Consider the following 16612-nt stretch of genomic DNA (forward strand, 5'->3'; position numbering starts at 1 on the left):
TTCATCCTGAGCAGAGCCTGGGGGTGGGGAGCAGACTCAGTGGGCCCTAGAACCAGCAGGACCTGGGTTGGATATGCCTACTGTGCCACCCTGGGCACATTTCTCACCACTCCGAGCCCCAGTTTCCTTGTGGGCTTTTGTGAGGGTTGATAGAGTGAATGCATATACGGGACCTGGTGAGTCTCTGTACCAGGTATCACCTCATGTGCTTTGCAGGCCCTATGCAGGGCTCCAGGCTGAGGCTGGGGCTCCGGGGCGGTGTCTGTGCCTCAGGCACTGGAGAACTGCCTTGCACATGGGAAGATCCCAGGAGTGGCTGTATCTCCTCTACCCAAGCCTGGCCCCAAGGGGAGGAGGAGACGTGTACTTTCCTCCGTGAGAGTTTATCTTATGAGACGTCTTACTCATACCTAAGCAAGAGCCACACAATCCTAGAAGTCCCCAGTGAAACGCTCCACACACTGGCAAGCCCAGAGGCAGCACATCTTCCGAGCCAGGCCCTGTGACGGGTCCTGGAATCCTGGGAGGGAGCTTCACCGGGGCTGAACTCCAGAGCTGCCACCAGCCGAGTTGCCTCCAGCCAAGCGACTCAGGCCGGGCCCCTGACCCTCGGTGGATCCGTGGATCTTGGCTTCAGCATCTGCCATTCTGAAGCTGGTCCCAGGACAACAGAAGCCCCTTCCAGGTGGGGGCATTAGGATTGGGCTCTGTGCAGGCGCAGGGCTGGGTCTATGCCAGGGATTTTGTCAGAGAGGAGGTCTGGGATGAGGCTGACACCTCGCATTGTTAAGGAGCTCGCAGGTGTTGGTGCTGCTTTTCGGGCAGTGAGACTGCACCCAGGCCCTCAGGCAGTGGGATCCGCCTCCAGCCTTCTCCGGGCTGGTCCTGTGGCTGGTAAGGGGCAGGCCAGCCGACCCTTCAGAGACAGAAGCTGCCATGTCAGCCTCATCGGCACCAAGCCTGCACCCACAGGCTGCTAGAGAGCCACAGACGCCGCTGAGAAGGCATCATTAACAATCACATGCATCGTGCACACGTCTTGCTTCAGGCAAGTCCCAGAGGCTAAAACCCAAACCCGCCCCACAGATGCACTCAGCAGACCCCAGCTAAAGCCCACATCAAAAGTGGCCTCTGTCTTCTCGTCCCACTCCTGTCCCCACCCTCGGGACGGTGCTGAGCTGGGCAGGGAAGAGGTGGGAGCGTTCCAGGACAAACACCCTGTGAGCATTTCCCTCCTGACACGTCCTGTGCGAAAAGTCACAAATCACTCTGAACGTCACACAACTCGTGGATAGCACAGGGATTAGAGAATCTGCCTGGTTCTCTTCACAGGGCGCTGGTGAGAATAAAATGAGACGGTGGCAACTGATCTTCATAAACGCTGAAGTGCACGTAAAACGCAAGTCACCATAGACGCATCTCTCTATGCACAGTCCCCTGCCCAAGAGAGCCCTTTCTAAACTATCTGCCTCCAGAGCCTTTCATAATAGGGAATGGGGCCATGAGTTCAAACTTTCTCTGTCCCTCTGCAGTTCTCCTTTTTGGGTGGCTCAGAGGTGAAGCCATTGCTCCAGGATGTGCAGTTGGTCATAGCACAACCCCTGTCTCTCTGGCTCCAGAGCCTCCCCCGCTTGCCCTGTCCCAGCCAAACTCAGCCAAATCCACCTCCAGCCCCCTGCCCTGGAGCTCAGGTGGCAGTTCTCTCACCCGGGCCTTTCCAACAGCGCCTTCAGCAAAAGGCGAGATGTTCCCTCAGTCCCCAAGGCCTTGCTCCAGCTCACGGTCAGTCTTTCATCTCCCTGCTTTCGTGGCCCCTGCAGCCAGGTCACACAGCCTCTCTCCTCTGTGACACACTAGGCCCTCCTTTGGAGCTCCTGATCATGTCTCTCTTCTGTCCCAAATCTGTCCGTGGCAACCCCTACTTTCTGCAACATGACCTCTGCCACCTCAGTGCTCAGCATAGCAGACCCGTGGCAGATAGGAGTAAAAAACCCACAGGTGACTGACAGGTTCCTGCAATCACTGGAATTTTGTTAGGGCTTGGGTTTTAGTTATGGACAACAAGGTGGGCGTGGGAAAGTGGTTTAGTCACTGGGGGAGGAGGCCAACTGCACCACCAAGCACCCACATGTTTACAGCTTCTCCCATATTGCCTGGAGCCTGCAACTTACAACTTAAAGGTGATGTGTAATTTACTAGGGAATAGGGAAGTAAATACCTACTAGGCACTAGGCATTCAAACACCTAGGATTTCTTTTTAAAAATTTTTTTAAATTAATTTTTAAAAATTTTTTAAATTTTATTTTAATTTATTTTTTAATTTTTTTAAAAAATTTTACTTTAATTTTACATGTGCTAATTTTACTTGTAATAATAAATTACTTGATAATTTACAAGTAAAATTTTTTAAATCTTACTTTAATTTTACATGTGCAGAATGTGCAAGTTTGTTACATAAGCATGCATGTTCCATGGTGGTTTGCCGCACCTATCAACCCATCATCTAGGTTTTAAGCCCCACATGCATTAGGCATTTCTCCTAATGCTCTCCCTCCCCTTTGCCCCCACCCTCCGATAGGCCGCAGTGTGCGATATTCCCCTCCCTGTGTCCAAGTGTTCTCATAGTTCAACTCTCACTTATAAGTGAGAACATGCAGTGTTTGGTTTTCTGTTCCCATGTTAGTTTGCTGAGAATGATGGTTTCCAGCTTCATCCATGTCCCTGCAAAACACGTGAACTCATCCATCTTTATGGTTGCATAGTATTCCATGGTGTATATGTGCTACATTTTCTTTATCCAGTCTATCACTGATGGGCATTAGGGTTGGTTCCAAATCTTTGCTATTGGAAATAGTGCTGCAATAAATGTAAGTGTGCATGTGTCTTTAAGGTAGAATGATTTGTAATCCTTTGGGTATATATCCAGTAATGGGATTGCTGGCTCAAATGTTATTTCTGGTTCTAGATCCTTGAGGAATCTCCACAATGTCTTCCACAGTGGTTAAACTAATTTACACTCACACCAACAGTGTAAAAGTGTTCCTATTTCTCTGCATCCTCACCAGTATCTGTTGTTTCCAGACTTTTTAATGATCGCCATTCTAATTGGCGTGAGATGGTCAAATACCTAGTGTTTCGTAAGTTTAAATTAAACACCTAGTATTTAATAGCTAAGTTTAAATATGAGGTATAGATAGTATTGAAATAGGCCGGGCACGGTGGCTCAAGCCTGTAATCCCAGCACTTTGGGAGGCCGAGACGGGCGGATCACGAGGTCAGGAGGTCGAGACCATCCTGGCTAACACGGTGAAACACCGTCTCTACTAAAAATACAAAAACTAGCTGGGCGAGGTGGCGGGCGCCTATAGTCTCAGCTACTCGGGAAGCTGAGGCAGGAGAATGGCGTAAACCCGGGAGGCGGAGCTTGCAGTGAGCTGAGATCCCGCCACTGCACTCCAGTCCGGGCGACAGAGAAAGACTCTGCCTCAAAAAAAAATAAAAAATAAAAAAAAAAAAAAAAATAAAAATAAAAAAAAGATAGTATTGAAATAAATAGGTATTCAACTGCCTATGATTTGATAAGCAAGTTTAAATACCCAGTGTTTAATAAGTAAGTTTAAATATGAGGTACAGGTAGTATTTAGATAGTTGGTATTCAAATACCTACTATTTGATAAGCAAATATGTAGTGATTTACAAGGTCTTGCCTAGAAAATCTGATGACATAATTGTGAAATGGTGACTGTGAAAAAGGACTCTGGAAGGAAATCCACACCCATGCCCTGGTAGATGGGAAGGGGGAAGACGTGTCTCTCTCAAATACCAATCCCTGAGGAGGGGTTGTGCGTGGGACCTGTCCCCTCCCTCAGGCTGGTCCAGGAACACTCCGAAGGCAGGATGCTTGGTGGCCCCTGTGTTCTGGTGCCAGTCCCAGGGGTGGAGACATTTAAGTCATTTCTAAATCAATAAAACCCACCTGCAACATTTCCTTAAATCATACGCCACCTGGGGCAACTAAAGTATGATTTTATTAACAAATATTTTGATTTTATTAAGCAGTCCAAAAACTTTCCTAGCTTGAGCGAGGTTCTCTGTAGTCGGCATGCAGCTGGGTTTCCTCCAAGGAGCTCCTGTTGAGAAGGCCGTGTGGGAACCTGATGGGAGAGGCCCGGCCGTGTCGGTGCTGGGGCTCAGTCTGCACGAGGCTCCTCTGTCTTCTGATGTTCCACAAGCCACAGGCCGCCTCTGCACCAGAGCTGAATTGTCTGGAGAGGAGTCTGCCCAGGCGGCTGACGCCACCGGGCTCTGATACCCCTAAAGAAGAAGGGAGTCCTCAGAGTGCCCAGGACACAGCACCACAGTCAGGGAACAAGCAATGCCAGTGCTGGTGGAGGGGGCTCCAGAGGGGACGGCCTGCTCGTCACTGTGTAAAAGGCAGATTCTAAAGACCAAGGCCCCAGGCCCAGTGACATGGGACATGTGATGATGCAAGCCAGGCTCCAGCCCTGTTCTCGGAAGAGGCGCTGCTCATAGTGCCAGCCTTGTGTGTCATGGACTCTCTAGGACCCCACTCATAGTGTGCTTGTGACACTGGCAGCTTTTACTAACTGTAGTTAGTCGGGGGCTTTTGAGTGATTTTCCTGGTGTATCAATGTGGGCTGCTTCAAGGCATTTTTGTGCTGACATCCCATGGACCCTTCCTTAGCCATGTCCCCTGAGCCTGGGAGTGCCCCCTGGCACAGCTCAGCCTGTAGTGGGAGGCTGGGACATCAGTTGCAGGGTGACTTGCTGGCCACACCTAGCTCTTACATGCCTTGAGATGCGAGGAAGTCCAAGACCCCCTACTCTAGATGGGGAGGGCGCTGAGGAATAAATGATGCATTGATCCTACCCAGGACTCCACGCCCAGCCACGGCAGCCCCGGGGAACTGATGTTCACAAAGTCCCAGCAAAGGCCTCCAGCACCCCAGCCGTGTGGGGCCCAGAAAGCCTCACAGAGAGGAGAGCCGGCCTCCATGCTCCCATGGAACTTACTCTGTCCTCAGCCGGCTCCTCTGGGCAGAGGCCCTGCCCAGATAGAGGGCTCCAGAGGGGACTGCCTGTTCACCACTGTATCAACGGCAGATTCTCAAGATCAGGACCCCAGGCCAGTGTCATGGGGAGTGCAATGGTGCAGGTTGGCTCCAGCCCTGTTCTCAGAGGGCCCACTGCTCACAGCACCAGCTTCGAACTTCAAGAAACATGTCCACACTATCCCCAGCATAACCACTGACCTCACCCAAAGGAACGGCAGTCCCACTGGAACGCAAGCACCCCCGGGTGGCTGAGTCAGTGTGCTCTGTCCCCAGCCCCTAGAAGGAGGCCTGGTTTACAGCAGGTCCTCCATAAATACCTGTGGAATGAATATTCCATGCGCTCCAGAGAAGCCTGCAGCGCACAGGTGGCTGGGGTTTATAGAAACGCTGGATCCTGGATGGAGACTCTGGGGAGTCACCATCGCACACACCTGAAGGCACCAACGGAGCAAACGCGGCCGCTGGTGCTAAGATGTGGCACTGTTCACTTGCTGCCGTAAACTAGAATCTTGTTAGTTGACACCCAGAATTTCTTAAACGTCTGGTAACGCCTTTTGCAAACACAAGCATGTTCATGAGTGTAAGCTCCATTTTGCAGAAGGAAAATCGGAGGCCCAGAGATCAATGGGAAGAGGTGGGGTGGCCAACACATGCTGGAGAACCCCAAGGTTAGATTCCAGATGATGTTTATGGAGGACCTGCCGTAAGCCAGCCCTCCTCCTAGGAGCTGGGGACAGAGCACACTGACTCAGCCACCCGGAGGGGCTTGCGTTCCAGTGGGACTGCCGTTCCTTTGGGTGAGGTTTATGGTTATGTTGAGGATGATGTGGGACATGTTCCTGGAAGTTCGATTTTGGAAAACCATCTGTTATTCTCTGAATTGCAGAATATGCAGGTGACTGCATGTGCACCAGCTTGTTGAGTTTTAATTTTTAACTTTATTTTATTCTGAATGGACATCTTGCCACCCAGGGAGACTGTGTCCCCACGGGTCGTCAGGCCTGCAACAGGGTCAAAACCAAGAGAGAGTCTGGGCCTGGCCACACTGTGTTTCTGGGTGTGTTTGAGTCCCTACTCCATGCAAGGAGGGCGTCACCCGGGGCTGGGACCCATCGGGGCATGGGTGCCCAGGGTGGGTTCTGGTATTTGGAAGGGACGGTGAGATGCCAGGGCTCTGTCTGCACAGGGTTTGGAAACAGTTGTTGGACTCACTCCTCCCCACCGAGTCTGGGCGTGCAGGCAGAACCAAGGCGTGGGGGTGGCGTGGAGGCGCAGGCTGTGCAGACAACAGCAGGAGGGACCAGGTGTCTGCAGAGGCCTGACGGCCGGTGGCCGCAGTATCCACCAGAGGACTCAGGCTCACGCAGGCAACCCTGGCTCCCCAGGAGGGCAAGGCCACCTGGCGGGCACAGCTCTGCTGCCTATTGTTGGCTGAGCTGAGCTGAGCCAGGGTCCCGTCTGAGGGCTGCCTCAGAGGCCTGCAATGACTGAGCCTGTTTGCAAAGAGACGGGGCCACCTAAGAGTTCTCCCCTTCAGTGCTCAGTGGATGCATCCAAATTGGGCTCCTTTTCATACTTATCTGCCCTTTTTCTCCCTCTTCAAATACCGGAGGTTTCCTGTAACCCCCAGAGCAGTCTGGAACTCACCGTCTCAGTGGGAACGGCAGGGGAGAGTGAGCTATAGAGCAAGATGTGTGAAACTCACCCCTTCCAGCTGGGGAGGGCCAGAGGCTGGTCCTGCTGTGCGTTCAGCCTCAGACCAGGCCCCCACACCTATGACACACCAGCACCAGGATGGACCATCAGATGCCGCCCCCAAGATGCTCACAAACTCACCAGCGGAGGGTGAGGAGATGAGCTGCTTATGGTTTCTGACATCATAAAACCCTTTATCAAAATGGATGGGGGATCAATAGTGGGTCCCTCAGTGGCTGTGGTCAGCTGAACAGAGGCAATCGCGTCCTAATCCCTAGAACCTAGGACCATGTCACTTCCATAGGAAGACGGTCTTCACAGATGCGTTTAAAGGCTTGGGCTGGGGAGATGATCCTGGACCTTCCGGATGGGCCATGCATGCATCATGCGTGTCCTCCTTCTCAGAATTCCGCTTACTCCTTGGAATGCCCACCCTGGAATTCCCATCCTGGAATGCCCCATTCTCTTTCCCCCTCTTTCCCCGGAGGCCTAGTTGAGACCATGGGAGTTGACATCTGAGAGAGACATTCCCCCAGCCTGCACTCCTAGGGGAAAGAAGTGATGGGAGAATTCGCTTGGAATTCATTCTTGGAAGTGTGTGTCCACCTGCTTCCCAGCAGTGCAGGGCTTCCAGGAGGGGGCAAGAACTTTAACTGGCCTCAAAGTGGCAGTCACCTCTAGTCCCCAGGATTAGAGGAAGCGGCTCAGACCTGTTAACTGGGTGGTTTTTCCAGAACGGCCGAATTAGTGAAGGAACGGCCAGGCTCTGCCAAATTCCCCACAAAGCCTCCAACAGAGGAGTTGGGCAGAGGCTGGACATGTCGGTCTGAGTCGGCCTGCCCCACCCTGCATGTATGCATGGATTCTGGGCCCTGGGTGAGTGTGGGAGAAGCACTGAGCCTGTTTGCAAAGGACGGGGCCACCTAAGGGTCCTCCCCTTCAGTGCTCAGTGGATGCATCCAAGCGAGGCTCCTTTTCATACTTCTCTGTCCTTTTTCTCCATTCTTCAAATACTAGAGGTTGCTTGTAACCTCTGGGCCTTCTGTGACCCAGAGGTGGCCACAGAAAGCAGAAATCTGTTCACTCCATCATCAGGCATTGACTGAGCAGCAGGCACTGTTCTGGGCACAGGAGAAACAGCAAGAACAAGAGTGACTCACACTCTACCCTCATGGAACTCACATTCCAGGGGAAGCCAGAGGAGAGACCAGCAAACAAAACCCAAGTCAACACAAAGCATGGACGACAGGATAACAGGTGCTGAGCAGAAAAAGAAATCACGGAGTAGGGGCATTGGGGTGTGGACGATGCGGTGGCACTGAGGGAAGCTGCTGTTTAAGTAGGGCCACAGGGAGGTCTCATTGGAGCAGAGACCAGAGGCAGCGTCTCCAGGTAGGAGTTACAGAGAAGTTTGGGTGACAGCATCCAACAGAGGAAGCAGCCGGTGTGAAGGCTGGCTCACCCTGCGGTGGGAGGCTACTCCTGGAATGCCCACCCTGGAATACCCATCCTGGATTGCCCCGTTCTCTTCCCCCCTCTTTCCCTGGAGACCTGGTTTTACCCCCTCTTTGATCGCCCTGTGGTGAGAGATCCCTCAGTGACAAGGACAGGGCACCTGGAGTCAAGTGGAGATAAAATGCTTCCTCGGTAACACGAAGCTTGGGGCTCTGACACTGCCCTTGTCAGAATGAAACTGGAGGGTTGGAGACACCAGCTTTCGTTACAAGCAGGTGACTGGCTGGCTCTGCTTTCAGGACCTAACAGGCAAATGGAGGGGTCAGGGCAGCTTTCAGAGAGCAGCCCCTCCGCAGGGCCTTGCAGCACTCAGGACCCACCAACCCGCATGAGACTCAGCGGCTTCCCAGTGCTGCTGAGGAGCCGGGCGGCATCAGCGGAATCCCAAACCCACGCGAAAGCTTCCCAAGGACGGGTGCCAATTTCAGGCCCATCATCACGGGCTGGCCCCACCCCCACTACTCCCCTTTTTCCGAGGATTTACTTGAAGCTGCTTGGTGCCTGTGAATGGCAGAAACACTGATCTTGGTCAACCAGGACAACATGAGTGTTTCTAGTGCCGCACCTCCAAGATCCCTTGTTCAGAGATGGCCAGGCCTGGTTCTGGGGAAAGAGGCCCCTTTGGTTCAGCGGAAAACCTGACGCGGTCTTGCTGAAATACAGGAAATGCTGTTGGGAACCGGGTGCCTCCTGCATGCTTGTTTTGTCCTAGTTGCAACCATGGATCACCTTGCTGGGGTGACTGTGGAGGAAAAGTTAAATATTAAATTTGAACTCAATTGAACATGGACACAAACAAGGGTCACCAAGTCCCGGAGCAGGTTGTGTGAGCCCTTTGAGGCATTCATCAGCGCTGTTTCAGAGAAATCTCTATTTCGATCTATTCCTATACATTAGTTATTAAAAAACAATAGACAATCACCAAAACGAGTTGACATGTTGTGTTCCCTGAGCCCAGTCTCGAAGGCCCTCGTGACTGGGCCTCATCCCAAACAACAGGTTACAAAAAGAGCTCGGGTCCCAGACTGCGCCGAAGCTTCGTAAGACCTCTCTTCGTCTGTGCACGGATGAGGGGTAGACTCTGGAGCCCAGGCCGCTGCTTCCCAGTCTGGTGGTGAATCCTCCACAGTCTGGTAAGTGTAAATATCTTTTCCCTTCTCCCCTTCCCATTGCAATTTGCTTATTATATCAATCTGCTTATTCTTATATCATTTGCTTATTATAGCTCCGTTACCATTTACGTGAGGTAAAGCTTGTTTACCCTTAAAGGCATTGTGTGTGTGTGTGTCTTTTCTTCTCCCCTCACGTGTTTCCCACACAGAACATTTCTGGTATCACAAACAGGATCCGAAAGCGGAAGCATGCCATTTTTCAGTGGCAAGGACCGGCTGGGAGCTCAGGGACTTCCCATATCCTGGGATGGGAACTCCCCCAGTTCTCCCTCTTGGCCATTGAGCAGTCCAAGGGAACTGACCTTTGTGAAAACGGGATATAAATTAGTGCATTTTGAACTGTTGACTGTGCGTGAGGTGCTGCAGGGAATACCAGTTGGTAAAGGGGACACTGAGGGAATTTCCTGGCATGGATGATGCTTGCTTACTGCTTATAAATTGATGTGTCAAAATAGGAACTGGTTGCTTCAAGAGAAATGTAAGCTGGAAAAGGAAAATGCAAATCTGACTTCCAGACTGGCCCTGGCCTGATGCCAGGCCTCTGTCTTGACTGACCAGCTCAAAGCTCTCAGCCTATTGCTGAAGAGAGCAGCTGTCTGAGTAGCCCAGTCAGGGTAGAGCTGAAGAACTAGTTAGCTGAGGCTTGGAGCAGGTAAAAACCCAGCTCTAATCTCAAGGATAACAAATTAACCCTAGTAAAATTTGAGGACGTGCACAAACTGTAAAATTCCTTGGCATCCTATGGAATGCAGGGAAATAGTTTACTTTACCAAAGGCTAAGGCTAAAATACTAGAATTTGCAAGCCCTACCACTAAGAAGGAGGTCCAAACCTTTGTTGGCTTATTTGGATTCTGGAGATATCGTATTCCCCACTTGGGTAACATATTACAACCTCTGCATGCCGTCACTAGAAAACGCTATGACTTTCACTGGGGAGAGAAAGAGAACATGGCTTTTAACAAGCTTAACAAGCTAAACAAGCGGTACAACTGGCCCTGGATCTATGGCTCTTACGGGATGGGCCAGTAGAACTGCAAGTAACTGTCGTAGAACAACATGGTAATAGGAGCCTTAGGCAGAAACAAGATGGGAAGAGGGTATCTTTGGAGTTTTGGACCCAGAAGCTGTCAGAGGCTGGCAAAGCTTATAACCCTTTCAAAAATCAACTGTTAGCTTGCTGTTGGGCCTTGCTGGAAACAGAGCACCTCGCTTCAACCATGATGTCTTTATGACTATGACTCCAGTCATGAGTTCCCCCAGAACTCACCGGTTCTGATGAAGGAAGCGGTGGGAGCACCAGCTGGTTAAATTGGTAGCCGTCCTCCAAGCTATTTAGGAGGAGGCCAGAGGGATTTGTCACTTGTATACCAATTCTTGGTCGGTAGCAGACGGTCTTACTACCTGGATGCCCCAATGGCAACAAAACAAATGGTTAATTGGGAATAAAGAGATTTGGGGAAAATAATGCTGGGAAAATATCTGGATCCTGATGCTGTTCTCCATGCTGATGCTCATGTGTCTCTGCTTTCTCTTAACAGACTATTTAATCAGCAGGCAGATCAACAGGCCAACATTTCCACCACAACTGCAAACTTGAATGTGGATGAATGGATTACAACATGTTCAAGCCTTACAATGAGAAGCATTACCGTGTATGGTGATATCATTGATCGTGATTGCCGGGGAGAGTTAAAACTCATTGTGTACAATACCACTCCAAATTCTTTTGCTATAAAACCACAGATGTGGGTTGCTCAATTATCAGTGGTACCTTGTCAACAATTAACCCCTGAGGAAATTTCTGCCCCAATAGAAACAACACATAGAACCGGAGAATTTGGGTCAGTCGGAGTGGACAACTTAAAACCTGGAGTCAAAATATGGGTACAGCGTCCATCAGGTCCCGCCCCTAAGGCTGGTCACCTTGTAGCCATGGGAGCAAAAAATGAAGGCAAAATACAATTTCCTAAAGATGAAAAACAATGCCATGTTCCCCTCCGGTTTTGTTATTACGAATAATCTGTCTGCTAGAAATCAGGTCGTCATGTCTGAGGCTGAGAACGAGTTCATCAACTGGGTAGCCACTGCTGCAACAGAAGCCAACTGCAGTCAGTGCTGCCTGTTCATCGAGCTGCCGGAGGCCGCCAGGAATGGGCTACCTTGGAGAGTCGTCCCTGCTAACATTTCTGAATGGATATGCCGATGCCAATGGGGATGGGATAGTATCATTTGTAATCCAACCTGGACTTCTTTTAACCAAAAAACTGTCTATTTTTGCCCAAGCTCAAATGAGACACAGCACCTTTGTTACTCAAATTACACATTACAGCAATACAATTACAGCAGAACTCTTCCTATTCCCTGGGGGGCCCTCTGGGTGTGTGGATCCTACAGGTGGCGATACCCGCCCCCACACTGGTCCGGGAGATGCACTAGGGGGTGGTCATTAATTCCATTCACCATCTGGGATAATATTCCCCTCCCCAGTAGTCTAGAAGCTTACAAACACCTCTGGTTGCGAATGCGCTGGACTCCGTGGTGGTGGTATCCTCTCACAGTATTCTCCCCTGCCGCCAGTACAATCCTGTTTCAGCAACAAATTTAAATACTACGTTTTCTTGTAGAAAAGCTCATAATGATAGTAGCCCTGGACTTCTGTTGTTATCAGATGAATTTGCTCAGCTGCATACTGTTGTGTTGCAACATCAAATGGCATTAGATACGCTTCCCGCAGCCCAAGGAGGGGTCTGCACCTTACCGCACACTGAATGTTGTATGTATGTCCCTGGCAGTTCTCACAATGGGACTCTCCTTGCAAAGCCATGCTGGGTGTGCTTTTTGTTAATCGTGTTTTTAATTCTCCTGTGCTTACTCTGTCTCTGTCATTTATATCAACTATGCTTTCCCCATGTAACTGTAAGGGTATTTTCTTACAATTGAGTACTAAATGGAGGCCGAATGTGGAGGAAAAGTTAAATATTAAATCTGAACTCAATTGAACGTGGACACAAACAAGATCACCAAGTCCTGGAACAGGTCGTGTGAGCCCCTTGAGGCTTTCATCCAGTGCCGTTTCAGAAAAAAATCTCTATTTCAATCTATTCCTATGTTAGTCATCGAAAAACAGAAGACAATCACAAAAACAAATTGACCTTTTTGTCTTCTTTGAGCCCAGTTATGAAGGGCCCTCGTGAATGGGACTCATGCCAAACAACTTGTTACAAAAAGAGCTACAGTCTTAGACGGCACCGAAGCTTCATGAGACCTCTCCTCGTCTGTCCCAGATGAGTGGCCAACCCTGGACTCCAGGCTGTTGCTTCCCAGTCTGATGGTGAATCCTCCATAGCCTGGCGAGTGTAAATATATATATCTCTTTTCCCTTCTCCCCTTCCCATTGCAATTTGCTTATTATATCATTTGCTTATTACATCCACTTGCTTATTTTAATTTGCTTATTACATTAATTTTCTTATTATATCTGCATTGCCATTTGTGTGGGATAAAGCTTGTTTACTCTTAAAGGTATTGTGTGTGTGCCTTTTCTTCTCCCCTCGTGCGTCTCCCGCACAGAACAGTGATGCACCAGCAGAGCTTCAGGGCTTAAAGGTAAATGCATCTATTCTGGTCCTTAAAGCACTTCTGGGTCCTGCAGCTTCATTCTGGCCCCATTAGCTTAAGTCTGAAATTTGACAAATGACACTCTTCTGGGCTGAGCTAAGGTGCCAAGTTTGGGTGGATGGGGGTGATGCCCAGCACCGACCCTGGCATTTGGAAGTTTTCAACAAAGTGAGTCAGAACTCACTCTGAAGCCACATCATTTCCACTGAGCCCACCTGGCTGCCTTTGTTGGATGCTGGAGGATAAGGGAAGGAAGGAAAAGGAAAGGATATCCTGTTATGAAGCACAGTTAGCACCTTTTAAACTGCAGGATCAAGAACTCACCTCTTGGATGGCACCATTCTGGTGGGTGTGGCCACTGCCTTCGTGGGTGGAGTTGGGGCCTGAGACTGTGCCACACACACCTGTTCATCCCCCAAAGTGTCAGTCACACACTGGGGACAATGTGGACACTTCTTGCCTGGATGTCGATGTCCCAAGCTGGCTGAGAGAGGAGAGGTGCTAACAGTCAAGATTGCCCTGAAAAGTCTAAAACATTCGCACAGCCTAGATTGGTCTATCGATGTGGTTTGGTGTCTAGATAAAGCAGCTGGCATGAATTCAAGGGACTGTGCTGTAAGAACAGCAGGAGCGTTTGGACAAGAAGTTTCTCCCAATCCAGCCAGATGCAAAATGTGAGCGTGGTGGCCTGGCTGGGGGCAGCAAATCCAAGCCCCTCTCCAGCAGTGAATGGGGTGGGGCAGGGGCCACCTCGCCACTGAGGCTACGTTTTTCTCTCGGTAGGACGAACCCGCTTCCTTTCTTAGTCTCCCTCCTCTTCACTGAGCTCATACGGCTTGAATTCCTCTAAGGGAAATGTAGGTCTGTTGGGCTTTACTGTATTAATGATGAATTCATAAATGAGTGAAGAAATGAGCAACATTGGTTGTGCCCTTCTGAGGACCTCTGGATGCTGAGGGTGATCTCTGCTCCAGGCTTCTCATGGTCTATCGCTGGGAAATCAGGAACCCGCACGTGGACCCTCTGTTCCCAGGCCAGGACCTGTTGCTCAGCTCTCATCTCCTCTGCCTTGATAGACAGAAGTTCAACTCAGTGTTCCAAATGACTGCATCATGGAAGTGGGTCTCTACCTTCACTCTACTGTCTAAACGTCTTTGTCTGCCTTTGAAGGGTATTCACATTCTGCCTCCAAATTACATTTCCATCTCATCTCTTATGATCCCTTTCACCCTCCTGAATCAGTAGCATCCAATGCAGTGTCTTTCTTCTGTCCTCTGAGTCTTTACAGGGAGTTCCTGATCCCGTTAGACTCCTTCGACCCTCATTCCTGAAGCTCACTCTCCTGTAAGCCTTCCTCAGTTCCCTCCCACAAGCCTGGTCAGTCCTCCTCTGCTTCCTCCAGCATATTTTTCATTTCCCTTTTGCTTTACAAATGACAACGTAACATGCATTTATTTTCTTTGCAAAATCGTGTTCTCCTTGAAAAGAGGGTCATTATTTATCCTCCTGTGGCTGGTATCTACAACACGCCAAATTCACGGCAGGCGCCCAAGCCCCTGTGGGTTTAATGGAATATTGGGCTTCCTGGACAGACATCCCCAGGGAGGAAGCAGCGTGGAAGGAAGCCCTTCTCCTGATTCCAGAGAGGGGATGGAGCAAGGATGTGGGTGCGGCTGTGCTTGTGGCAGCTGCCTCCTCTTCTAGAATCAGGTCGTGTTGGATGACTTTGGTGCCAAGGGCAACAATCCCTTCTATATCATCATGATGTATGTTTAATTTTTGATTTTAAAAAAAGTGATGTGACATTTTTACAATCATGGGAAAACCTGTCTCAGTTCCCCCCCCCCCCGAAAAAGGATTTTAATAATCTCACCTCTTTAAGCAGCTCACAGTAGGAACCCTTGCCTTGGTCTCAGCGGGGACCAGCTGTACTGTCCCCGTCACCATCCCTGATCCGGCCAAGACCTTCCTTAGGAAAGTCCTTTGGAAAGTCCTTCCTTTGGAAATTTCCCAGAAGAACCCGAAACTGCAACGGGAGGAGATGGTGCCTCTGGCCTTTGTGGTAAGGCTAAGGCAGTTCCGGACCTGCCGCGGAGTGACCCCCGCCCCTCCCACCGCAAGGGAGGAAACGCAGACGCAGTACCGAGCTGTGCCACCAGGGGCAGGAGACCAGGCACTTCGCGCAGACCCCAATTTGAAGCTCAGCGCAGCCTTCCAGACTCTCACTGCCTGTGGGGTAGACCCTTTAGGCATATCCACCCAGACCCCAACATGCACTTGTCAGAGCTTGCCTGCCTTCCTCCCCCCTGACCATGCCTCCTTCCCTCCTGGCTGACTCCACACACCCACATGGGAAGGAGACAATGCCTTCTCCTCCAATAGCTCCCCTGAGAGTCCCAGAGAACCCCCTTCTTCTCCCTAAAATGAACAGATGCTTCTGCAACTTATATTTCTTGAAAAGTGCCAAATTACGTTTTAAAGCCACTTCCATCATCTAATCTCCACGTTGCTTTTCACAGATGTGTTTGGAGGGTGGGGAAGGTGCAGAGGAGACATTTGTTTCCTGTTTCAGCCCAGATTGGAGAATGGGTGAAAGTAAAATATTTATGTTCTTTGTACCCAGCTTGTTTTTCCTGTTTTCCTTCAAAACAAGAGGTCAGAGCCCTTATGAATGAACAGATTGTTGACTTCGATGTCTGAAAACACCCAAAATATCTCCTATTAAGGCCCCCGTTCCACTTCCTTTGTTCTGCCTGGGCGGATGAAGCTGTCTGTGTTCCAGAAACAGAATTTCAAATTAGATTATTTGAATGAAATCAGCAGCTGTTGATTCAGAAGAAATGAAGAGCTGGTGTCATCAGATCCTTGAGCAAGAAGAGACCTCAGGAAAACATCTGGCCCAGGCTCCTGCACAAGCCAGTGGGTGCCCTGGCTAGACGCAATGGAACAGATGGTTTGCATTCTCTTACTGAAAGTCCCCAGGGACAAAATGCCACATGTCCCAGGCTGCCCATTGCTGACTGGCCATTTATAGAAACATTTGTTTGAGTTGAGCTCCTGCTTGCAGGAAGTAATAGCTTTCAGGGAATATTGTTTGGGTGGAGAGAGAGAGAGGGAGAGAGAGAGAGTTTCTACTCAATTCCTGGAAACGACTTGAGAGCCACAGAAAAGCATTAGCACAAAGGGCCCTAGAAGTGAGTCGAGGAACCTGCTGGTACCTCTCTGAAGTGTTCCCATCTAGGATTTCAGATGTAGCCCTTGTGAAGGTTAACTTTATGTGTCAACTTGGTTGGGCTGAGATATTAGCCAAATATTATTCTGAATGTATCTGCAAGTGTGTTTTTCAATGAGATTAGCATTCAAATTCGTAGATTCAAGTAAAGCAGATGAGCTCCATAATGCAGGTGGGCCTTATCCAATTAGGTGAAGGCTTAAATAGAACAAAAGATTTAGTGCCTGTGAGCAGGAGGGAACTCTGCCAACAGAGGGTCTTTGGACTTGAACTACAACATCAGCTCTTCCTGGCTCACTGAAAG

The 16612-nt window shown here is 49.9% G+C and overlaps 1 long non-coding RNA gene across 1 annotated transcript in view; it reads right to left on the bottom strand.

Moving 5' to 3' along the window:
• Positions 1-5447: 5447 nt before the first annotated feature.
• Positions 5448-16612, bottom strand: part of LOC111544606 — a 33237-nt gene continuing 22072 nt past the window's right edge. Inside the window, exon 4 of the long non-coding RNA XR_002732218.1 lies at positions 5448-9027. This is a non-coding gene — a long non-coding RNA (uncharacterized LOC111544606). The remainder of the gene's footprint in view (positions 9028-16612) is intronic.

Source organism: Piliocolobus tephrosceles, chromosome 1 (genome assembly GCF_002776525.5).
Source record: "Piliocolobus tephrosceles isolate RC106 chromosome 1, ASM277652v3, whole genome shotgun sequence".
Lineage (NCBI taxonomy): Eukaryota > Metazoa > Chordata > Mammalia > Primates > Cercopithecidae > Piliocolobus > Piliocolobus tephrosceles.